Source organism: Anarhichas minor, unplaced genomic scaffold, assembly GCF_050575085.1.
Source record: "Anarhichas minor isolate MPS153535 unplaced genomic scaffold, ASM5057508v1 ptg000073l, whole genome shotgun sequence".
Lineage (NCBI taxonomy): Eukaryota > Metazoa > Chordata > Actinopteri > Perciformes > Anarhichadidae > Anarhichas > Anarhichas minor.
The window spans coordinates 11,758,146-11,780,000 of record NW_027466519.1 but is presented as its reverse complement, the minus strand read 5'-3'; the positions used below and the strand labels follow the sequence as shown (position 1 = coordinate 11,780,000).

Genomic DNA, 21,855 nt, shown 5'->3' with positions numbered 1-21,855 from the left:
CACCAAAATAATCCAATGGGGCTCTATGGCAGCCATACCACAGGAAGCAGCTACAGATGCCAGACTTAATACAAAGGTGCTCTGGTGTGCTAGGAATGCACACACCAAGTTTCAGGAGGCTAGCACCAAGTAGCCAACAGCTATATACGATCATCACGCCAAAAGTCTGGTATCCTTGCTATTACCTAACCCTAACCCTAACCCTAACCCTAACCCTAACCCTAAACCCTAACCCTAAACCCTAACCCTAACCCTAACCCTAACCCTAACCCTACTGGACAAAGCCAGATCCACAGCCACGGTGGAAAAAATCATCCTGGCCTTTGGCCTAAACAACCGTGTCCAAAAGACCAAAGAGACAGCTATCAAACAGCTGCAGAGAGCGCTTAAGTTGGCCCAAGAGAAGTTTCCGTGGGCGGAAATTTTCATTCCACAGATCAACTTCTCCCCCAATCTTCCAACGAGAGAGAAAATGCGTCTCACACACCTGAACGCGTACATCTCTGACCTGGGTGAGTATATTCCGTCTCTACCAAGCACTGACTTTAAAACAGGACCAGATAACCTGCACTGGACTTATGACACAGCTCAGCGCATGCTGGACCACTGGTGCACTTACTTAAACTAATTGTCCCCATAAACCTGCCTCCACAGGAGGGGGATAAGACTGTTATTAATTTAACAAAAAACTTTAAGTTAACTGCACCACAATTTGCTCTGCTTAACAAAGGCTTGAACTTTATCCCCACAAAGGGCACAAACAAAGACATTAAGGAACAAAGCCGTTATGATACTCAGCAATACCATAGGAAGCTGAAACTGGCAGCTTATTATGAACATGCAAAAGACTCTGAACCGCTGCCTTTCATTCAGAAATCAGTCTGGACTCCCCCCCAGGGACAAACACCCAGTGAAATCACGGCTCTCATCAAGGCGGATCTTCAATATTTGGATGCTGAGTTTAGGGTCCATCGTGTACCACCAAACCTGAGTACTGAAGAGGTTAGAGCACTGACAGAACTGAACAGTAACAAACACATCATCATCAAGCCAGCTGATAAAGGCAGTGCTATGGTCATTATGGACAGAGAACAGTATGTATGGGAGGGTTATCGACAACTCAACGACCCCAAATACTACACTAAATTGACCAAACCTATTTATCCAGAAACGATTCCAATCATGAACAAAATTATCCAAACTCTCTATGAGAAAAGGTTTATTAAGGCAAAACAAAAATATTATTTAATGGGCAACTCGGAACCCAGAGCCAGATTATTTTACATGCTGCCCAAAATCCACAAGGATCCAACTAAGTGGAGCAAACCACATGAAATCCCTCCAGGTAGACCCATTGTGTCTGACTGCAGCAGTGAAACATATTACACTGCAGAATACCTGGACTTCTTCCTCAATCCTCTCTCGACCACACACCCCAGTTGCATTAAGGACACGTACCACTTTATCAACATAGTAAAAAAACTGCACATTCCTGACAACTCCATTCTTTTTACAATTGACATAGACAGTCTATATACAAATATTGACTTCAAAGAAGGCATGCAAGCCATAAAAAATGCATTTCGGAAACACCCAAACAAAAAAAGACCAGAAAAAGAATTATTACAGTTATTAGAGATTAATTTGACCAAAAATGACTTCACATTTAATGGAGAATTTTTCCTGCAAATTAAAGGTACAGCTATGGGGAAGAAATTTGCTCCCGCATATGCAAACATCTTTATGGCTGAATGGGAGGAGTCAGCCCTAAAAACATGTCCTAAAAAACCTCTGTACTACTACAGGTTTTTAGATGACATCTGGGGGGTGTGGCCTCATACGAGAGAGGACTTTGACACATTTTTGAACACGCTGAATAATCACAGTGAATCAATCAAGCTAAAATCAACCAGCAGTTTGACCTCTGTCGATTTCTTGGACACCACCACTTTTAAGAACGACAGGTTCAAGGAGACCCACACACTAGCGATCAAAGTGTTCTTTAAAGAGACAGACACCCACGCTCTGCTCTATAAAACTAGCTTCCACCCAAAGCACACCTATGCAGGCTTGATTAAGTCACAAATGTTGAGGTTTCACAGAATTTGCACTGAAGAGGAAGATTTTAATTCGGCAGTCAGAGTGCTGTTTCGAGCTTTGTCCACCAGAGGGTACTCTAGGACCTTCCTTAGAAAATGCAGAAGGTCATTTCAGCAAACTAGACCACCAGTAGTAACTTGTAACCTTCCATTTGTGACGACATTTTCCCCGTCAACTGTTGAACTAATTAGACAAAGTAAGAGGAACTTTCAAAAACACATTACAGGAACATCAACATTACAAAACTATAGCATTATTGCTGCATTCAGGAAAAACAAGAATTTACAGGATCTCCTGGTAAAAGCGAAAATTAAACCCCTCTTTGACCCTAAAACCAGAGTACAGGGCCAGTATTTTAAACACCAAAACTGGTTCACTAATCGGTACACAAAAGAGGTCTTTCAGACAATGACCCGTGGCAGTCTAAAGTCCAAAAACTGTATATATCTGATTTCTTGTAAAAAGTGTGGTTTACAGTATGTGGGTGAAACGGGGAACACCATTTCTACTCGATTCACTCAACACAAATACAACATACTGAAGAGGAAAAAGATGGAGACACCTTTTGTGAAACACTTCCTATTACATGGATGGAAATCTGTTTTAACGACTGTCATTGAGTGTAACCCCAGGTGGAACATTTCCCAGAGGAAAAGGGCTGAAAGGATCTGGATTGCCAGACTGGATACAAGACATCCTAAAGGCTTGAATGAGAGGTAGGTGCTTCAGGATGTGAGGTAGTGATGGACAGTGCACAGATCACCTTGCTGGCTTCCAGCATAGTGATCACAATCCCCTAACACCTAACCCTAACCCTAACCCTAACCCTAACCTTAACCCTAACCCTAACCCAACTCTAGGGGCATCGTTAAATGTTTGGATTATGTTTTTCTTTCCAAGTCTTTCAGGCTATTGGCAGGCAGACTGCTCCCTGTGTTCTTCTCAGATCATGACGGGCTGCTATTGGAAGTGCACTCAGATGTGCCAGTGTTTGGAACTGGGTACTGGCACCTTAACGTCAGCATCCTGGAGGAGGAGGTTTTCAACCAACATTTCCGTTCATTTTTCAAAGGCCTGGAAGGACTAAGGTCATTGTGTTCCGGAGTAATTGAGTGGTGGGAGGTTGCTAAAAAGCGGATACAATTTTTTTGTTTAAAGTATTGTAAAAGGAAGGCGAGTATGGCGAGGAGGGAGGTGTTTCGCCTTCAGCACCTTCTCGAACGTGAGTACGCCGGGGGAAACTGGGGCGGCATTATAAATCAGCAGGCTTGTGACTCCCTTAAAGCACAGCTTAGGGACGTATATGAGGGTAAGGCCAGGGCATACCTGTTGCGATCACGTGAAACATTCCGTGAGGAGTTCGAGACGTGTTCCGCTGCTTTCTTCAGCTCAGTACGGGCTGATAGGGCAAAACAGGTAGTGACCGGGTTAATGGACAAGCAGGGCAGGGTGGTGTCAGAAGGGGTAGAGATGGTGCAGGCTGCCACGGACTACTATCGCACAAGGTTTAGGGAGAAAGACATAGAGGTAGGAGGAGGAGAGGTATTCCTGGATTTTCTGACCCAGCGGGTGCCGAAGGATATAGTACAGGCTTTGGAGGCCCCGCTCACCCTAATAGAGATTGAGTGGGCCCTCCAGAGAATGAAGAGGCGGAAGGTGCCTGGCATCGATGGGCTCCCAGCAGAGTTTTATCTCAAGTTCTGGGATGTACTTGGGCCGGTAGTGTTGGAGGTGTTGTCCGCAATACTCCGCACAGGTACAATGGGAGGTTCTGCGGCCACCGGAGTTATCTCACTTCTTTATAAGAAGGGGGATCGTGCCGACCTAGGGAACTGGCGACCACTGACCATGCTGTGTGTTGACTACAAACTCCTGGCAAAGGTCCTAGCGGATCGTCTAGGCATAGCACTTCCTCATGTGGTCCATGTGGACCAAACATGTGGGGTAGCGGGGCGCTCAGTGAGATGGAATCTACAGCTCATTCGGGACGCTGTCGCGTGGGCGGAAGACCGGCACCTGCCACTGATGGTGGTTGGTCTCGACCAGGCAAAAGCTTTTGACAGGGTTCATTGGGGTTTTATGTTTAGAGTTTTGCAGAGGTTAGGCTTCAGTCAGGCTTTTATGGGATGGTTACGCATATTGTACACAGGTGTAGGGAGCATGGTTTCAGTTAACGGCCACCTAGGAGACATTTTTAGTTTGCACTCAGGGGTAAGACAGGGGTGTCCGCTTTCACCACTGCTTTACATCCTTTACATGGAGCCCCTGGCGGCAGCCATTCGGGCTGATCCGGGTGTGAGAGGTTTCCTGCTACCTGGCAGTGGGGGCTTACGAGTTAAACTGTCTCAGTACGCAGATGACACCACACTGCTGCTGGACACCGACACATGCCTTCTTCGAGCCTTGGAAATTTTCCAGAGCTTTGGTAAGGTGGCTAGTGCTAAACTTAATTGTGCCAAGTCTTCTGTGAAGTTCTTTGGGCACTGGAAAGAAAGGACGGAGGTACCAGGGGGGCTGACGCTCTGCACGGGACCGCTGAAGGTACTAGGGGTCAGCTTTGAGACAGCCCATAGTGCCACGGCCAACTGGACTAGGCGCTTTATGGCAGTCCAGAAGAAGTTTGCTCTCTGGAAGAGCAGGGGCCTGACTTTGATAGGGAAAGTACTGGTTCTGAAGGTAGATATTATGCCATCTCTTGTGTACTTGGCATACATATACCCAATGCCAGTCAGTATGAGGAGACCTATTATGCGCCTCGTGTTCACTTTCTTGTGGGGAGGGAGATATGAGTATGTGGCGAGGGCCCGCATGCTGGCAGGGATTGAAGCAGGGGGAAGAGATGTCCCACACCTCCCGTTGAAGCTAGACTGCATATTTGTTTCTTTTTTGTGGAGGGAGATGTCAACTCCAGTCGTACACCCATCAGGACACTTCCTGCGGCTCTATTTTTCCTATCAGGCCAGGCGCGTGTTGGTCTGGAACAATTTAGGGCCCCGGGTGGAGCAACAGCCATGGCATTACCAGTACGCAGCCAGGTGGCTGCGGGCCCATCCCGAGGCCTCAGAAACCAGTGTCAGACTGAACCACAAATTCCTTTATAAAGTTGTCAGACAGAGAGTGATCGCACCGGCAGTGGTTGGGATCCCGAAGAGTATTTGGAAGGGGATACAGCCACGGGGGCTGGACAATGGTCTCAAAGATCTCAATTGGCTATGCCTTCACAAATGTCTGCCAGTGCGAGATGTAATGTACCGGCATAGTTTAGCAAGATCCCCTGTGTGCCCGAGGGAAGGCTGTATGGGGGAAGAAACTGTCAGGCATGTCATGTGGGACTGTCCCTTTGCTAGTATTGTGTGGAGTAGAGCAGCGACATGGCTGGGGAGGTTAGACCCTGGGTTTAAATTGACATGGACTAGGGTGGTAGAAGGGGGAGGTTTGGGGAGTAAACATTTCCTTACGTGGCTAATTATAAGCCTGGTTAAGAGGAGTTTGTGGGTGGCTAGGCAAGACCTGGTGGGAAAAAACAGGGAAAGTCGCTTGGAGGGGGTGTTAAAGAGAGTGGAATTAGATATAAAGGGGAGGATTGAACGGGACATCAGGAAGTGGGGGAAGCATGCTGCCTTGGAAAGGTGGAAAGGAGGTTTTGGGTGGGGATGGTGAATCCTGAAGACATTGCATAAGTGTATTTTGTGTTTTTTTGTGTATTGACAAATGCTGGTTACTGACATGTAACTGTGAAATATAATTAAGTTGCATGATGCAAAACATGTGAAGTTTGTATGTTTGAAATTGTATGATTTGTGTACAGAATTTTGATAATAAAAAAAAAAAAAAAAAAAAAAAAAAATCTGTTCTTATCAGTTTAATATCTGATATGTCCTCTATATGAGGATAACGTATTAAGCAGATTTTTAGCATCGGGAGATGAAGAAGGGGCTTGCTCCGTTCACTCCACGCATTGACCCGGTATTGCAGCATTGCCGGGAACGGTGCACTCCCCAAATGTGGGAATCTCGACTGCATAATTTCTGGTAGTGGGGGACTGCGTTCGCGCTCTCCCCTGATTGTTTTGTTGAAAAGAATATCAAGTGATTTGTACTTTTGATTGGAGGGGAGGAAATAGTACTATGGAGAATATTGCCCTCTTTAAGATGTGGGAATGGGTGTGGCTTCAGATTTGGAACAGGGCACGTGAACTCAGGCTTACCATGAGCGTTTTGACTTGGGCAACTAGGGACTTTGGCTGTTCTTGACAATGTTGCTGTACTTACTTTGGTTTCTCTTCATAACGCACAAGTCTTTCGCCTTTTACTAAAGACTTCCGTGGAGAGGAATACCAATGAGTTCAACCTATTTTTAGCAGGCTTTGCCATTTGGCTGAGCCTTGTACAGTTGTGAAAAGAAAGAAAGCTGTCCTTAACGAGACCACGGTGCTTGACCATGGAGTGCTTGGATGTGTGCCAAAGCAGCAGCCACTGCTATGTCCCTTGGAAAGAACTGCACCATGACAAGGGTGAAACGTGTCAGGAGGGTGACTCAGGAAGCAAACAGTTGGGGCTCATCGCTTCTCGGCCTTTTGGCTAAGATCAAGTGTAGTATCTGTTCTTATCAGTTTAATATCTGATATGTCCTCTATATGAGGATAACGTATTAAGCAGATTTTTAGCATCGGGAGATGAAGAAGGGGCTTGCTCCGTTCACTCCACGCATTGACCCGGTATTGCAGCATTGCCGGGAACGGTGCACTCCTCAAATGCCTTGTGGACAACCAAACACCAATCCAAATGGATCAGTCTGTTGATTAGCTTCACACTTTAATGAACGACGACGATCTCATTCGCTGTCTGTCTTCAAGGCTGGGGCTTGTGTCAAACAAAGGCCTTGTTTATTCCTTTCTGATGCCCCTCGTGGAACATCGCTGTGCTCCCAGCCTGAGCTTAATGCTAAAGGGCTGCACTCTGGGATTATGCCATCTGGGAACCGTCATCCGGAGTACTGCATCTGGGAATGCCGCCCCTGTCGCTGTCTCTTCCAACTCATACTTACCTGGCAGGGGAGATACCATGATCAAGAAGGTGGTTCACCCAGGGCGAGGCCCAGCCATTGCACTCCGGTTGTTCTGACCACTGCGAATTCCCCAAATGTGGGAATCTCGACTGCATAATTTCTGGTAGTGGGGGACTGCGTTCGCGCTCTCCCCTGATTGTTTTGTTGAAAAGAATATCAAGTGATTTGTACTTTTGATTAGAGGGGAGGAAATAGTACTATGGAGAATATTGCCCTCTTTAAGATGTGGGAATGGGTGTGGCTTCAGATTTGGAACAGGGCACGTGAACTCAGGCTTACCATGAGCGTTTTGACTTGGGCAACTAGGGACTTTGGCTGTTCTTGACAATGTTGCTGTACTTACTTTGGTTTCTCTTCATAACGCACAAGTCTTTCGCCTTTTACTAAAGACTTCCGTGGAGAGGAATACCAATGAGTTCAACCTATTTTTAGCAGGCTTTGCCATTTGGCTGAGCCTTGTACAGTTGTGAAAAGAAAGAAAGCTCTCCTTAACGAGACCACGGTGCTTGACCATGGAGTGCTTGGATGTGTGCCAAAGCAGCAGCCACTGCTATGTCCCTTGGAAAGAACTGCACCATGACAAGGGTGAAACGTGTCAGGAGGGTGACTCAGGAAGCAAACAGTTGGGGCTCATCGCTTCTCGGCCTTTTGGCTAAGATCAAGTGGTGTTGCGGAAAAATACAGCACAGAGAGAGCTAACAACGAGACAGCAATGGCCGCAAGGGGCCAAAAAGAGCAGTCGATCCCAAGGGTCGGGCTGAGACACACGCTACGATTCCAGGCAACCACGGAAGACTACAATCTGCAGTCCAGAGAGTTTTTTGGCAGGCAAGTCATAATTGGGCAGCTACAACTGAAGGTGGAGGAGGTGCACTGCATCCAGTGGAACCAGCAGGAGAAGGCGTTCGACGTTACACTGAGGACCGAGGAGATCTACCGGAGTGTGGCTGAAATATGCCGAGCAGAGGCAGGGGTAAGGCCGCTAGCCGGCTACAGAGTACTGAACCTGGACAGACCTAATTTCAGAACAATAACTGTGCATATGTACAACCCCTTTGTTAATGACTCAGCACTAGCTGCATTCCTGGGGCAGTATGGAGAGGTGGTGACGGCTGCAAGGCATATAAAGGACACCCTGGGGTTTTGGACTGGGCGGCGCCAGTTCCAGGTACTGCTGTATCATGACGCAGAAGGTCCAGGAGGCCTGAAACATCCACCTGCCTTCTTCAGCCTTGGTGGAGATCGTGGGTATCTATTTTACCCACGGCAACCTGCTTTCTGCAGGAAGTGCAGACAGTCAGGACATTCAGAGGCAGGCTGTGGGGAAACAAGATGCCGTTTCTGTGGGCAAGAAGGGCATTCGGCCAAGGACTGCACAGAGCCAAGGACGTGCCATGGATGCGGTGGAACTGACCACCTGTACCGAGGTTGTCCTGGCCGCAAGAAAACTTTTGCGGAGGCTGCCAAACCGACTGAGGCTGGCGAGCCGAGTAGGGGAGCCACACAGAATGACGGGGAGAGGACGGTACAGGAGGGCTCCGGAGCCGACGCGTTGGGGAGTAAAGGGGAGGCAGCGTCCCGGGATGAGGGCACCGCCGGAACAGATGGAATGGCCAAGGCATCCACAGACATTATGGACGATTTTCCTGTCCTCACTTCCGATCCCTCCAAATCAAAGCAAGGGGCACGGAAAGGGTCGCAGGCATTCGGAACAGGACTCTCGACAGAGCTTGGAGAGAGTGGGGAGGGGGTACGGAGCAAAAAGTCAAAGGGGGGACAGACCAACAAGGGTGGGAATGAGGGGGGAACAGGTCAGCATAAGAGAGCCGCTGATAAAGTGGAGGAAGGAGGGGCCCAGGAGCAGAAGGATGGGGATACGGGTCAAGAGGTGGGAGGGGAGATGGGTGAGCAGTCATTGGGAGAAGCAGCTGCCATACTAACAGACGGTTTAGGCCTGAGCTTCGATCTTCCCCCAGGCCTGCTCATGCTGTCGTCCCCCTTAGGGGAGGACGCTTATGAGGGGCTTAACAGACCAACAACGTCGCCAAACGCAGTGCCGTTTTCCTGGGCTGACGAGATGGATAAAGAGAATGTATACCTTTAGGGTAGTGGGAACCAGCAATAGGAATCTTTATTTAAGATGCACAATGGGTTTTTTTAAGGTTCTCACTATAAACGCAAGGGGAATGAGGGACCCAGTTAAAAGAAGGGTTGTTTTTAATTTTGTGGAGTCGCACCAGGTTGCCTTTTGTTTTTTGCAGGAGGTACATTTACGGGATGGGGGGGACGTGGGGATTTTTTCGAGGGAGTGGACAAAAGGGGACTCAGTTTGGAGCGTAGGGGGGGTCCACTCTACTGGGGTTGGGATTTTATTTGGGTTTCAAGAGATCAAGGTGGAGTCTTCCTTTGTTATTGTCCAGGGGAGGATAATGGGCGCAGACATCACATGGGGGACAGTCAAGCTTAGGGTTATTGTGGTCTATGGAGCACAAACTCCAACAGAAAGGCAAGAGATGGCTGGTCAATTGGAGCCGCACCTGGCCACCAGTAGGCAGGTAGTGATAGGGGGTGATTTTAATGTTGAGTTGGGCAAGGGGGGAGATATAAGCGATGGGTTTATTTCCAACCTCATGGCTAAACATGGCCTGGTAGATGGGGCGAGGGAGGTCAGGCCACAGGTAACAGGTCCCACATGGCGCAACTCTAGGGGCATCGTTAAATGTTTGGATTATGTTTTTCTTTCCAAGTCTTTCAGGCTATTGGCAGGCAGACTGCTCCCTGTGTTCTTCTCAGATCATGACGGGCTGCTATTGGAAGTGCACTCAGATGTGCCAGTGTTTGGAACTGGGTACTGGCACCTTAACGTCAGCATCCTGGAGGAGGAGGTTTTCAACCAACATTTCCGTTCATTTTTCAAAGGCCTGGAAGGACTAAGGTCATTGTGTTCCGGAGTAATTGAGTGGTGGGAGGTTGCTAAAAAGCGGATACAATTTTTTTGTTTAAAGTATTGTAAAAGGAAGGCGAGTATGGCGAGGAGGGAGGTGTTTCGCCTTCAGCACCTTCTCGAACGTGAGTACGCCGGGGGAAACTGGGGCGGCATTATAAATCAGCAGGCTTGTGACTCCCTTAAAGCACAGCTTAGGGACGTATATGAGGGTAAGGCCAGGGCATACCTGTTGCGATCACGTGAAACATTCCGTGAGGAGTTCGAGACGTGTTCCGCTGCTTTCTTCAGCTCAGTACGGGCTGATAGGGCAAAACAGGTAGTGACCGGGTTAATGGACAAGCAGGGCAGGGTGGTGTCAGAAGGGGTAGAGATGGTGCAGGCTGCCACGGACTACTATCGCACAAGGTTTAGGGAGAAAGACATAGAGGTAGGAGGAGGAGAGGTATTCCTGGATTTTCTGACCCAGCGGGTGCCGAAGGATATAGTACAGGCTTTGGAGGCCCCGCTCACCCTAATAGAGATTGAGTGGGCCCTCCAGAGAATGAAGAGGCGGAAGGTGCCTGGCATCGATGGGCTCCCAGCAGAGTTTTATCTCAAGTTCTGGGATGTACTTGGGCCGGTAGTGTTGGAGGTGTTGTCCGCAATACTCCGCACAGGTACAATGGGAGGTTTTGCGGCCACCGGAGTTATCTCACTTCTTTATAAGAAGGGGGATCGTGCCGACCTAGGGAACTGGCGACCACTGACCATGCTGTGTGTTGACTACAAACTCCTGGCAAAGGTCCTAGCGGATCGTCTAGGCATAGCACTTCCTCATGTGGTCCATGTGGACCAAACATGTGGGGTAGCGGGGCGCTCAGTGAGATGGAATCTACAGCTCATTCGGGACGCTGTCGCGTGGGCGGAAGACCGGCACCTGCCACTGATGGTGGTTGGTCTCGACCAGGCAAAAGCGTTTGACAGGGTTCATTGGGGTTTTATGTTTAGAGTTTTGCAGAGGTTAGGCTTCAGTCAGGCTTTTATGGGATGGTTACGCATATTGTACACAGGTGTAGGGAGCATGGTTTCAGTTAACGGCCACCTAGGAGACATTTTTAGTTTGCACTCAGGGGTAAGACAGGGGTGTCCGCTTTCACCACTGCTTTACATCCTTTACATGGAGCCCCTGGCGGCAGCCATTCGGGCTGATCCGGGTGTGAGAGGTTTCCTGCTACCTGGCAGTGGGGGCTTACGAGTTAAACTGTCTCAGTACGCAGATGACACCACACTGCTGCTGGACACCGACACATGCCTTCTTCGAGCCTTGGAAATTTTCCAGAGCTTTGGTAAGGTGGCTAGTGCTAAACTTAATTGTGCCAAGTCTTCTGTGAAGTTCTTTGGGCGCTGGAAAGAAAGGACGGAGGTACCAGGGGGGCTGACGCTCTGCACGGGACCGCTGAAGGTACTAGGGGTCAGCTTTGAGACAGCCCATAGTGCCACGGCCAACTGGACTAGGCGCTTTATGGCAGTCCAGAAGAAGTTTGCTCTCTGGAAGAGCAGGGGCCTGACTTTGATAGGGAAAGTACTGGTTCTGAAGGTAGATATTATGCCATCTCTTGTGTACTTGGCATACATATACCCAATGCCAGTCAGTATGAGGAGACCTATTATGCGCCTCGTGTTCACTTTCTTGTGGGGAGGGAGATATGAGTATGTGGCGAGGGCCCGCATGCTGGCAGGGATTGAAGCAGGGGGAAGAGATGTCCCACACCTCCCGTTGAAGCTAGACTGCATATTTGTTTCTTTTTTGTGGAGGGAGATGTCAACTCCAGTCGTACACCCATCAGGACACTTCCTGCGGCTCTATTTTTCCTATCAGGCCAGGCGCGTGTTGGTCTGGAACAATTTAGGGCCCCGGGTGGAGCAACAGCCATGGCATTACCAGTACGCAGCCAGGTGGCTGCGGGCCCATCCCGAGGCCTCAGAAACCAGTGTCAGACTGAACCACAAATTCCTTTATAAAGTTGTCAGACAGAGAGTGATCGCACCGGCAGTGGTTGGGATCCCGAAGAGTATTTGGAAGGGGATACAGCCACGGGGGCTGGACAATGGTCTCAAAGATCTCAATTGGCTATGCCTTCACAAATGTCTGCCAGTGCGAGATGTAATGTACCGGCATAGTTTAGCAAGATCCCCTGTGTGCCCGAGGGAAGGCTGTATGGGGGAAGAAACTGTCAGGCATGTCATGTGGGACTGTCCCTTTGCTAGTATTGTGTGGAGTAGAGCAGCGACATGGCTGGGGAGGTTAGACCCTGGGTTTAAATTGACATGGACTAGGGTGGTAGAAGGGGGAGGTTTGGGGAGTAAACATTTCCTTACGTGGCTAATTATAAGCCTGGTTAAGAGGAGTTTGTGGGTGGCTAGGCAAGACCTGGTGGGAAAAAACAGGGAAAGTCGCTTGGAGGGGGTGTTAAAGAGAGTGGAATTAGATATAAAGGGGAGGATTGAACGGGACATCAGGAAGTGGGGGAAGCATGCTGCCTTGGAAAGGTGGAAAGGAGGTTTTGGGTGGGGATGGTGAATCCTGAAGACATTGCATAAGTGTATTTTGTGTTTTTTTTGTGTATTGACAAATGCTGGTTACTGACATGTAACTGTGAAATATAATTAAGTTGCATGATGCAAAACGTGAAGTTTGTATGTTTGAAATTGTATGATTTGTGTACAGAATTTTGATAATAAAAAAAAAAAAAAAAAAAAAAAATCTGTTCTTATCAGTTTAATATCTGATGTGTCCTCTATATGAGGATAACGTATTAAGCAGATTTTTAGCATCGGGAGATGAAAAAGGGGCTTGCTCCGTTCACTCCACGCATTGACCCGGTATTGCAGCATTGCCGGGAATGGTGCACTCCTCAAATGCCTTGTGGACAACCAAACACCAATCCAAATGGATCAGTCTGTTGATTAGCTTCACACTTTAATGAACGACGAGGATCTCATTCGCTGTCTGTCTTCAAGGCTGGGGATTGTGTCAAACAAAGGCCTTGTTTATTCCTTACTGACGCCCCTCGTGGAACATCGCTGTGCTCCCAGCCTGAGCTTAATGCTAAAGGGCTGCACTCTGGGATTATGCCATCTGGGAACCGTCATCCGGAGTACTGCATCTGGGAATGCCGCCCCTGTCTCTGTCTCTTCCAACTCATACTTACCTGGCAGGGGAGATACCATGATCAAGAAGGTGGTTCACCCAGGGCGAGGCCCAGCCATTGCACTCCGGTTGTTCTGACCACTGCGAATTCCCCAAATGTGGGAATCTCGACTGCATAATTTCTGGTAGTGGGGGACTGCGTTCGCGCTCTCCCCTGATTGTTTTATTGAAAAGAATATCAAGTGATTTGTACTTTTGACTGGAGGGGAGGAAATAGTACTATGGAGAATATTGCCCTCTTTAAGATGTGGGAATGGGTGTGGCTTCAGATTTGGAACAGGGCACGTGAACTCAGGCTTACCATGAGCGTTTTGACTTGGGCAACTAGGGACTTTGGCTGTTCTTGACAATGTTGCTGTACTTACTTTGGTTTCTCTTCATAACGCACAAGTCTTTCGCCTTTTACTAAAGACTTCTGTGGAGAGGAATATCAATGAGTTCAACCTATTTTTAGCAGGCTTTGCCATTTGGCTGAGCCTTGTACAGTTGTGAAAAGAAAGAAAGCTGTCCTTAACGAGACCACGGTGCTTGACCATGGAGTGCTTGGATGTGTGCCAAAGCAGCAGCCACTGCTATGTCCCTTGGAAAGAACTGCACCATGACAAGGGTGAAACGTGTCAGGAGGGTGACTCAGGAAGCAAACAGTTGGAGCTCATCGCTTCTCGGCCTTTTGGCTAAGATCAAGTGTAGTATCTGTTCTTATCAGTTTAATATCTGATATGTCCTCTATATGAGGATAACGTATTAAGCAGATTTTTAGCATCGGGAGATGAAAAAGGGGCTTGCCCCGTTCACTCCAAGCATTGACCCGGTATTGCAGCATTGCCGGGAATGGTGCACTCCTCAAATGCCTTGTGGACAACCAAACACCAATCCAAATGGATCAGTCTGTTGATTAGCTTCACACTTTAATGAACGACGAGGATCTCATTCGCTGTCTGTCTTCAAGGCTGGGGCTTGTGTCAAACAAAGGCCTTGTTTATTCCTTTCTGACGCCCCTCGTGGAACATCGCTGTGCTCCCAGCCTGAGCTTAATGCTAAAGGGCTGCACTCTGGGATTATGCCATCTGGGAACCGTCATCCGGAGTACTGCGTCTGGGAATGCCGCCCCTGTCTCTGTCTCTTCCAACTCATACTTACCTGGCAGGGGAGATACCATGATCAAGAAGGTGGTTCACCCAGGGCGAGGCCCAGCCATTGCACTCCGGTTGTTCTGACCACTGCGAATTCCCCAAATGTGGGAATCTCGACTGCATAATTTCTGGTAGTGGGGGACTGCGTTCGCGCTCTCCCCTGATTGTTTTGTTGAAAAGAATATCAAGTGGTTGTACTTTTGATTGGAGGGGAGGAAATAGTACTATGGAGAATATTGCCCTCTTTAAGATGTGGGAATGGGTGTGGCTTCAGATTTGGAACAGGGTGAAACGTGTCAGGAGGGTGACTCAGGAAGCAAACAGTTGGGGCTCATCGCTTCTCGGCCTTTTGGCTAAGATCAAGTGTAGTATCTGTTCTTATCAGTTTAATATCTGATATGTCCTCTATATGAGGATAACGTATTAAGCAGATTTTTAGCATCGGGAGATGAAAAAGGGGCTTGCTCCGTTCACTCCACGCATTGACCCGGTATTGCAGCATTGCCGGGAACGGTGCACTCCTCAAATGCCTTGTGGACAACCAAACACCAATCCAAATGGATCAGTCTGTTGATTAGCTTCACACTTTAATGAACGACGAGGATCTCATTCGCTGTCTGTCTTCAAGGCTGGGGCTTGTGTCAAACAAAGGCCTTGTTTATTCCTTACTGACGCCCCTCGTGGAACATCGCTGTGCTCCCAGCCTAAGCTTAATGCTAAATCCCTGCACTCTGGGATTATGCCATCTGGGAACCGTCATCCGGAGTACTGCGTCTGGGAATGCCGCCCCTGTCTCTGTCTCTTCCAACTCATACTTACCTGGCAGGGGAGATACCATGATCAAGAAGGTGGTTCACCCAGGGCGAGGCCCAGCCATTGCACTCCGGTTGTTCTGACCACTGCGAATTCCCCAAATGTGGGAATCTCGACTGCATAATTTCTGGTAGTGGGGGACTGCGTTCGCGCTCTCCCCTGATTGTTTTGTTGAAAAGAATATCAAGTGGTTGTACTTTTGATTGGAGGGGAGGAAATAGTACTATGGAGAATATTGCCCTCTTTAAGATGTGGGAATGGGTGTGGCTTCAGATTTGGAACAGGGTGAAACGTGTCAGGAGGGTGACTCAGGAAGCAAACAGTTGGGGCTCATCGCTTCTCGGCCTTTTGGCTAAGATCAAGTGTAGTATCTGTTCTTATCAGTTTAATATCTGATATGTCCTCTATATGAGGATAATGTATTAAGCAGATTTTTAGCATCGGGAGATGAAAAAGGGGCTTGCTCCGTTCACTCCACGCATTGACCCGGTATTGCAGCATTGCCGGGAACGGTGCACTCCTCAAATGCCTTGTGGACAACCAAACACCAATCCAAATGGATCAGTCTGTTGATTAGCTTCACACTTTAATGAACGACGAGGATCTCATTCGCTGTCTGTCTTCAAGGCTGGGGCTTGTGTCAAACAAAGGCCTTGTTTATTCCTTTCTGACGCCCCTCGTGGAACATCGCTGTGCTCCCAGCCTAAGCTTAATGCTAAATCCCTGCACTCTGGGATTATGCCATCTGGGAACCGTCATCCGGAGTACTGCATCTGGGAATGCCGCCCCTGTCTCTGTCTCTTCCAACTCATACTTACCTGGCAGGGGAGATACCATGATCAAGAAGGTGGTTCACCCAGGGCGAGGCCCAGCCATTGCACTCCGGTTGTTCTGACCACTGCAAATTCCCCAAATGTGGGAATCTCGACTGCATAATTTCTGGTAGTGGGGGACTGCGTTCGCGCTCTCCCCTGATTGTTTTGTTGAAAAGAATATCAAGTGGTTGTACTTTTGATTGGAGGGGAGGAAATAGTACTATGGAGAATATTGCCCTCTTTAAGATGTGGGAATGGGTGTGGCTTCAGATTTGGAACAGGGCACGTGAACTCAGGCTTACCATGAGTGTTTTGACTTGGGCAACTAGGGACTTTGGCTGTTCTTGACAATGTTGCTGTACTTACTTTGGTTTCTCTTCATAACGCACAAGTCTTTCGCCTTTTACTAGAGACTTCCGTGGAGAGGAATACCAATGAGTTCAACCTATTTTTAGCAGGCTTTGCCATTTGGCTGAGCCTTGTACAGTTGTGAAAAGAAAGAAAGCTGTCCTTAACGAGACCACGGTGCTTGACCATGGAGTGCTTGGATGTGTGCCAAAGCAGCAGCCACTGCTATGTCCCTTGGAAAGAACTGCACCATGACAAGGGTGAAACGTGTCAGGAGGGTGACTCAGGAAGCAAACAGTTGGGGCTCATCGCTTCTCGGCCTTTTGGCTAAGATCAAGTGGTGTTGCGGAAAAATACAGCACAGAGAGAGCTAACAACGAGACAGCAATGGCCGCAAGGGGCCAAAAAGAGCAGTCGATCCCAAGGGTCGGGCTGAGACACACGCTACGATTCCAGGCAACCACGGAAGACTACAATCTGCAGTCCAGAGAGTTTTTTGGCAGGCAAGTCATAATTGGGCAGCTACAACTGAAGGTGGAGGAGGTGCACTGCATCCAGTGGAACCAGCAGGAGAAGGCGTTCGACGTTACACTGAGGACCGAGGAGATCTACCGGAGTGTGGCTGAAATATGCCGAGCAGAGGCAGGGGTAAGGCCGCTAGCCGGCTACAGAGTACTGAACCTGGACAGACCTAATTTCAGAACAATAACTGTGCATATGTACAACCCCTTTGTTAATGACTCAGCACTAGCTGCATTCCTGGGGCAGTATGGAGAGGTGGTGACGGCTGCAAGGCATATAAAGGACACCCTGGGGTTTTGGACTGGGCGGCGCCAGTTCCAGGTACTGCTGTATCATGACGCAGAAGGTCCAGGAGGCCTGAAACATCCACCTGCCTTCTTCAGCCTTGGTGGAGATCGTGGGTATCTATTTTACCCACGGCAACCTGCTTTCTGCAGGAAGTGCAGACAGTCAGGACATTCAGAGGCAGGCTGTGGGGAAACAAGATGCCGTTTCTGTGGGCAAGAAGGGCATTCGGCCAAGGACTGCACAGAGCCAAGGACGTGCCATGGATGCGGTGGAACTGACCACCTGTACCGAGGTTGTCCTGGCCGCAAGAAAACTTTTGCGGAGGCTGCCAAACCGACTGAGGCTGGCGAGCCGAGTAGGGGAGCCACACAGAATGACGGGGAGAGGACGGTACAGGAGGGCTCCGGAGCCGACGCGTTGGGGAGTAAAGGGGAGGCAGCGTCCCGGGATGAGGGCACCGCCGGAACAGACGGAATGGCCAAGGCATCCACAGACATTATGGACGATTTTCCTGTCCTCACTTCCGATCCCTCCAAATCAAAGCAAGGGGCACGGAAAGGGTCGCAGGCATTCGGAACAGGACTCTCGACAGAGCTTGGAGAGAGTGGGGAGGGGGTACGGAGCAAAAAGTCAAAGGGGGGACAGACCAACAAGGGTGGGATTGAGGGGGGGAGGGGAGGGGGACCAGGTCAGCATAAGAGAGCCGCTGATAAAGTGGAGGAAGGAGGGGCCCAGGAGCAGAAGGATGGGGATACGGGTCAAGAGGTGGGACGGGAGATGGGTGAGCAGTCATTGGGAGAAGCAGCTGCCATACTAACAGACGGTTTAGGCCTGAGCTTCGATCTTCCCCCAGGCCTGCTCATGCTGTCGTCCCCCTTAGGGGAGGACGCTTATGAGGGGCTTAACAGACCAACAACGTCGCCAAACGCAGTGCCGTTTTCCTGGGCTGACGAGATGGATAAAGAGAATGTATACCTTTAGGGTAGTGGGAACCAGCAATAGGAATCTTTATTTAAGATGCACAATGGGTTTTTTTGGGTGGGGATGGTAAATCCTGAAGACTTTGCATAAGTGTATTTTGTGTTTTTTTTTTTTTTTTTTTTTTTTGTGTATTGACAAATGCTGGTTACTGACATGTAACTGTGAAATAGAATTAAGTTGCATGATGCAAAACATGTGAAGTTTGTATGTTTGAAATTGTATGATTTGTGTACATAATTTTGATAATAAAAAAAAAAAAAAAAAAAAAATAAAAAAAATAAAAATCTGTTCTTATCAGTTTAATATCTGATACGTCCTCTATATGAGGATAACGTATTAAGCAGATTTTTAGCATCGGGAGATGAAAAAGGGGCTTGCTCCGTTCACTCCACGCATTGACCCGGTATTGCAGCATTGCCGGGAACGGTGCACTCCTCAAATGCCTTGTGGACAACCAAACACCAATCCAAATGGATCAGTCTGTTGATTAGCTTCACACTTTAATGAACGACGAGGATCTCATTCGCTGTCTGTCTTCAAGGCTGGGGATTGTGTCAAACAAAGGCCTTGTTTATTCCTTACTGACGCCCCTCGTGGAACATCGCTGTGCTCCCAGCCTGAGCTTAATGCTAAAGGCCTGCACTCTGGGATTATGCCATCTGGGAACCGTCATCCGGAGTACTGCATCTGGGAATGCCGCCCCTGTCTCTGTCTCTTCCAACTCATACTTACCTGGCAGGGGAGATACCATGATCAAGAAGGTGGTTCACCCAGGGCGAGGCCCAGCCATTGCACTCTGGTTGTTCTGACCACTGCGAATTCCCCAAATGTGGGAATCTCGACTGCATAATTTCTGGTAGTGGGGGACTGCGTTCGCGCTCTCCCCTGATTGTTTTGTTGAAAAGAATATCAAGTGATTTGTACTTTTGATTGGAGGGGAGGAAATAGTACTATGGAGAATATTGCCCTCTTTAAGATGTGGGAATGGGTGTGGCTTCAGATTTGGAACAGGGTGAAACGTGTCAGGAGGGTGACTCAGGAAGCAAACAGTTGGGGCTCATCGCTTCTCGGCCTTTTGGCTAAGATCAAGTATAGTATCTGTTCTTATCAGTTTAATATCTGATATGTCCTCTATATGAGGATAACGTATTAAGCAGATTTTTAGCATCGGGAGATGAAGAAGGGGCTTGCTCCGTTCACTCCACGCATTGACCCGGTATTGCAGCATTGCCGGGAACGGTGCACTCCTCAAATGCCTTGTGGACAACCAAACACCAATCCAAATGGATCAGTCTGTTGATTAGCTTCACACTTTAATGAACGACGAGGATCTCATTCGCTGTCTGTCTTCAAGGCTGGGGATTGTGTCAAACAAAGGCCTTGTTTATTCCTTACTGACGCCCCTCGTGGAACATCGCTGTGCTCCCAGCCTGAGCTTAATGCTAAAGGGCTGCACTCTGGGATTATGCCATCTGGGAACCGTCATCCGGAGTACTGCATCTGGGAATGCCGCCCCTGTCTCTGTCTCTTCCAACTCATACTTACCTGGCAGGGGAGATACCATGATCAAGAAGGTGGTTCACCCAGGGCGAGGCCCAGCCATTGCACTCTGGTTGTTCTGACCACTGCGAATTCCCCAAATGTGGGAATCTCGACTGCATAATTTCTGGTAGTGGGGGACTGCGTTCGCGCTCTCCCCTGATTGTTTTGTTGAAAAGAATATCAAGTGATTTGTACTTTTGATTGGAGGGGAGGAAATAGTACTATGGAGAATATTGCCCTCTTTAAGATGTGGGAATGGGTGTGGCTTCAGATTTGGAACAGGGTGAAACGTGTCAGGAGGGTGACTCAGGAAGCAAACAGTTGGGGCTCATCGCTTCTCGGCCTTTTGGCTAAGATCAAGTGTAGTATCTGTTCTTATCAGTTTAATATCTGATATGTCCTCTATATGAGGATAACGTATTAAGCAGATTTTTAGCATCGGGAGATGAAGAAGGGGCTTGCTCCGTTCACTCCACGCATTGACCCGGTATTGCAGCATTGCCGGGAACGGTGCACTCCTCAAATGCCTTGTGGACAACCAAACACCAATCCAAATGGATCAGTCTGTTGATTAGCTTCACACTTTAATGAACGACGAGGATCTCATTCGCTGTCTGTCTTCAAGGCTGGGGCTTGTGTCAAACAAAGGCCTTGTTTATTCCTTACTGACGCCCCTCGTGGAACATCGCTGTGCTCCCAGCCTGAGCTTAATGCTAAAGGACTGCACTCTGGGATTATGCCATCTGGGAACCGTCATCCGGAGTACTGCATCTGGGAATGCCGCCCCTGTCTCTGTCTCTTCCAACTCATACTTACCTGGCAGGGGAGATACCATGATCAAGAAGGTGGTTCACCCAGGGCGAGGCCCAGCCATTGCACTCCGGTTGTTCTGACCACTGCAAATTCCCCAAATGTGGGAATCTCGACTGCATAATTTCTGGTAGTGGGGGACTGCGTTCGCGCTCTCCCCTGATTGTTTTGTTGAAAAGAATATCAAGTGGTTGTACTTTTGATTGGAGGGGAGGAAATAGTACTATGGAGAATATTGCCCTCTTTAAGATGTGGGAATGGGTGTGGCTTCAGATTTGGAACAGGGTGAAACGTGTCAGGAGGGTGACTCAGGAAGCAAACAGTTGGGGCTCATCGCTTCTCGGCCTTTTGGCTAAGATCAAGTGTAGTATCTGTTCTTATCAGTTTAATATCTGATATGTCCTCTATATGAGGATAACGTATTAAGCAGATTTTTAGCATCGGGAGATGAAGAAGGGGCTTGCTCCGTTCACTCCACGCATTGACCCGGTATTGCAGCATTGCCGGGAACGGTGCACTCCTCAAATGCCTTGTGGACAACCAAACACCAATCCAAATGGATCAGTCTGTTGATTAGCTTCACACTTTAATGAACGACGAGGATCTCATTCGCTGTCTGTCTTCAAGGCTGGGGCTTGTGTCAAACAAAGGCCTTGTTTATTCCTTTCTGATGCCCCTCGTGGAACATCGCTGTGCTCCCAGCCTGAGCTTAATGCTAAAGGGCTGCACTCTGGGATTATGCCATCTGGGAACCGTCATCCGGAGTACTGCATCTGGGAATGCCGCCCCTGTCGCTGTCTCTTCCAACTCATACTTACCTGGCAGGGGAGATACCATGATCAAGAAGGTGGTTCACCCAGGGCGAGGCCCAGCCATTGCACTCCGGTTGTTCTGACCACTGCGAATTCCCCAAATGTGGGAATCTCGACTGCATAATTTCTGGTAGTGGGGGACTGCGTTCGCGCTCTCCCCTGATTGTTTTGTTGAAAAGAATATCAAGTGATTTGTACTTTTGATTGGAGGGGAGGAAATAGTACTATGGAGAATATTGCCCTCTTTAAGATGTGGGAATGGGTGTGGCTTCAGATTTGGAACAGGGCACGTGAACTCAGGCTTACCATGAGCGTTTTGACTTGGGCAACTAGGGACTTTGGCTGTTCTTGACAATGTTGCTGTACTTACTTTGGTTTCTCTTCATAACGCACAAGTCTTTCGCCTTTTACTAAAGACTTCCGTGGAGAGGAATACCAATGAGTTCAACCTATTTTTAGCAGGCTTTGCCATTTGGCTGAGCCTTGT

General features: G+C 48.6%; 23 non-coding genes and 1 pseudogene across 23 annotated transcripts; all 24 read left to right on the top strand.

Moving 5' to 3' along the window:
* Window positions 1-5,904: 5,904 nt before the first annotated feature.
* LOC142936805 (U2 spliceosomal RNA) lies at window positions 5,905-6,100 on the top strand. Its single transcript, XR_012948935.1, has one exon. It is a non-coding gene; the product is annotated as a U2 spliceosomal RNA (small nuclear RNA).
* Window positions 6,101-6,367: 267 nt separating this feature from the next.
* On the top strand, window positions 6,368-6,484 carry LOC142936878 (U5 spliceosomal RNA). Its single transcript, XR_012948998.1, has one exon. It is a non-coding gene; the product is annotated as a U5 spliceosomal RNA (small nuclear RNA).
* Window positions 6,485-6,660: 176 nt separating this feature from the next.
* On the top strand, window positions 6,661-6,851 carry LOC142936765 (U2 spliceosomal RNA). Its single transcript, XR_012948905.1, has one exon. It is a non-coding gene; the product is annotated as a U2 spliceosomal RNA (small nuclear RNA).
* Window positions 6,852-7,138: 287 nt separating this feature from the next.
* On the top strand, window positions 7,139-7,302 carry LOC142936643 (U1 spliceosomal RNA). The gene has a single exon (XR_012948791.1). It is a non-coding gene; the product is annotated as a U1 spliceosomal RNA (small nuclear RNA).
* A 204-nt stretch (window positions 7,303-7,506) lies between these two features.
* Window positions 7,507-7,623, top strand: LOC142936877 (U5 spliceosomal RNA). Its single transcript, XR_012948997.1, has one exon. It is a non-coding gene; the product is annotated as a U5 spliceosomal RNA (small nuclear RNA).
* Window positions 7,624-12,817: 5,194 nt separating this feature from the next.
* LOC142936812 (U2 spliceosomal RNA) lies at window positions 12,818-13,010 on the top strand. The gene has a single exon (XR_012948937.1). It is a non-coding gene; the product is annotated as a U2 spliceosomal RNA (small nuclear RNA).
* A 287-nt stretch (window positions 13,011-13,297) lies between these two features.
* Window positions 13,298-13,461, top strand: LOC142936642 (U1 spliceosomal RNA). The gene has a single exon (XR_012948790.1). It is a non-coding gene; the product is annotated as a U1 spliceosomal RNA (small nuclear RNA).
* Window positions 13,462-13,665: 204 nt separating this feature from the next.
* Window positions 13,666-13,782, top strand: LOC142936880 (U5 spliceosomal RNA). Its single transcript, XR_012949000.1, has one exon. It is a non-coding gene; the product is annotated as a U5 spliceosomal RNA (small nuclear RNA).
* Window positions 13,783-13,958: 176 nt separating this feature from the next.
* Window positions 13,959-14,149, top strand: LOC142936766 (U2 spliceosomal RNA). Its single transcript, XR_012948906.1, has one exon. It is a non-coding gene; the product is annotated as a U2 spliceosomal RNA (small nuclear RNA).
* Window positions 14,150-14,436: 287 nt separating this feature from the next.
* Window positions 14,437-14,600, top strand: LOC142936641 (U1 spliceosomal RNA). Its single transcript, XR_012948789.1, has one exon. It is a non-coding gene; the product is annotated as a U1 spliceosomal RNA (small nuclear RNA).
* Window positions 14,601-14,770: 170 nt separating this feature from the next.
* On the top strand, window positions 14,771-14,961 carry LOC142936741 (U2 spliceosomal RNA). Its single transcript, XR_012948883.1, has one exon. It is a non-coding gene; the product is annotated as a U2 spliceosomal RNA (small nuclear RNA).
* Window positions 14,962-15,248: 287 nt separating this feature from the next.
* On the top strand, window positions 15,249-15,412 carry LOC142936640 (U1 spliceosomal RNA). The gene has a single exon (XR_012948788.1). It is a non-coding gene; the product is annotated as a U1 spliceosomal RNA (small nuclear RNA).
* Window positions 15,413-15,582: 170 nt separating this feature from the next.
* Window positions 15,583-15,773, top strand: LOC142936703 (U2 spliceosomal RNA). Its single transcript, XR_012948847.1, has one exon. It is a non-coding gene; the product is annotated as a U2 spliceosomal RNA (small nuclear RNA).
* Window positions 15,774-16,060: 287 nt separating this feature from the next.
* On the top strand, window positions 16,061-16,224 carry LOC142936689 (U1 spliceosomal RNA). The gene has a single exon (XR_012948834.1). It is a non-coding gene; the product is annotated as a U1 spliceosomal RNA (small nuclear RNA).
* A 203-nt stretch (window positions 16,225-16,427) lies between these two features.
* LOC142936882 (U5 spliceosomal RNA) lies at window positions 16,428-16,544 on the top strand. Its single transcript, XR_012949002.1, has one exon. It is a non-coding gene; the product is annotated as a U5 spliceosomal RNA (small nuclear RNA).
* Window positions 16,545-18,437: 1,893 nt separating this feature from the next.
* LOC142936794 (U2 spliceosomal RNA) lies at window positions 18,438-18,641 on the top strand (annotated as a pseudogene).
* A 287-nt stretch (window positions 18,642-18,928) lies between these two features.
* On the top strand, window positions 18,929-19,092 carry LOC142936650 (U1 spliceosomal RNA). The gene has a single exon (XR_012948797.1). It is a non-coding gene; the product is annotated as a U1 spliceosomal RNA (small nuclear RNA).
* A 171-nt stretch (window positions 19,093-19,263) lies between these two features.
* Window positions 19,264-19,454, top strand: LOC142936783 (U2 spliceosomal RNA). The gene has a single exon (XR_012948922.1). It is a non-coding gene; the product is annotated as a U2 spliceosomal RNA (small nuclear RNA).
* A 287-nt stretch (window positions 19,455-19,741) lies between these two features.
* LOC142936649 (U1 spliceosomal RNA) lies at window positions 19,742-19,905 on the top strand. The gene has a single exon (XR_012948796.1). It is a non-coding gene; the product is annotated as a U1 spliceosomal RNA (small nuclear RNA).
* Window positions 19,906-20,076: 171 nt separating this feature from the next.
* On the top strand, window positions 20,077-20,267 carry LOC142936764 (U2 spliceosomal RNA). Its single transcript, XR_012948904.1, has one exon. It is a non-coding gene; the product is annotated as a U2 spliceosomal RNA (small nuclear RNA).
* A 287-nt stretch (window positions 20,268-20,554) lies between these two features.
* On the top strand, window positions 20,555-20,718 carry LOC142936688 (U1 spliceosomal RNA). The gene has a single exon (XR_012948833.1). It is a non-coding gene; the product is annotated as a U1 spliceosomal RNA (small nuclear RNA).
* Window positions 20,719-20,888: 170 nt separating this feature from the next.
* LOC142936763 (U2 spliceosomal RNA) lies at window positions 20,889-21,079 on the top strand. Its single transcript, XR_012948903.1, has one exon. It is a non-coding gene; the product is annotated as a U2 spliceosomal RNA (small nuclear RNA).
* A 287-nt stretch (window positions 21,080-21,366) lies between these two features.
* Window positions 21,367-21,530, top strand: LOC142936639 (U1 spliceosomal RNA). The gene has a single exon (XR_012948787.1). It is a non-coding gene; the product is annotated as a U1 spliceosomal RNA (small nuclear RNA).
* A 204-nt stretch (window positions 21,531-21,734) lies between these two features.
* LOC142936876 (U5 spliceosomal RNA) lies at window positions 21,735-21,851 on the top strand. The gene has a single exon (XR_012948996.1). It is a non-coding gene; the product is annotated as a U5 spliceosomal RNA (small nuclear RNA).
* Window positions 21,852-21,855: the final 4 nt, after the last annotated feature.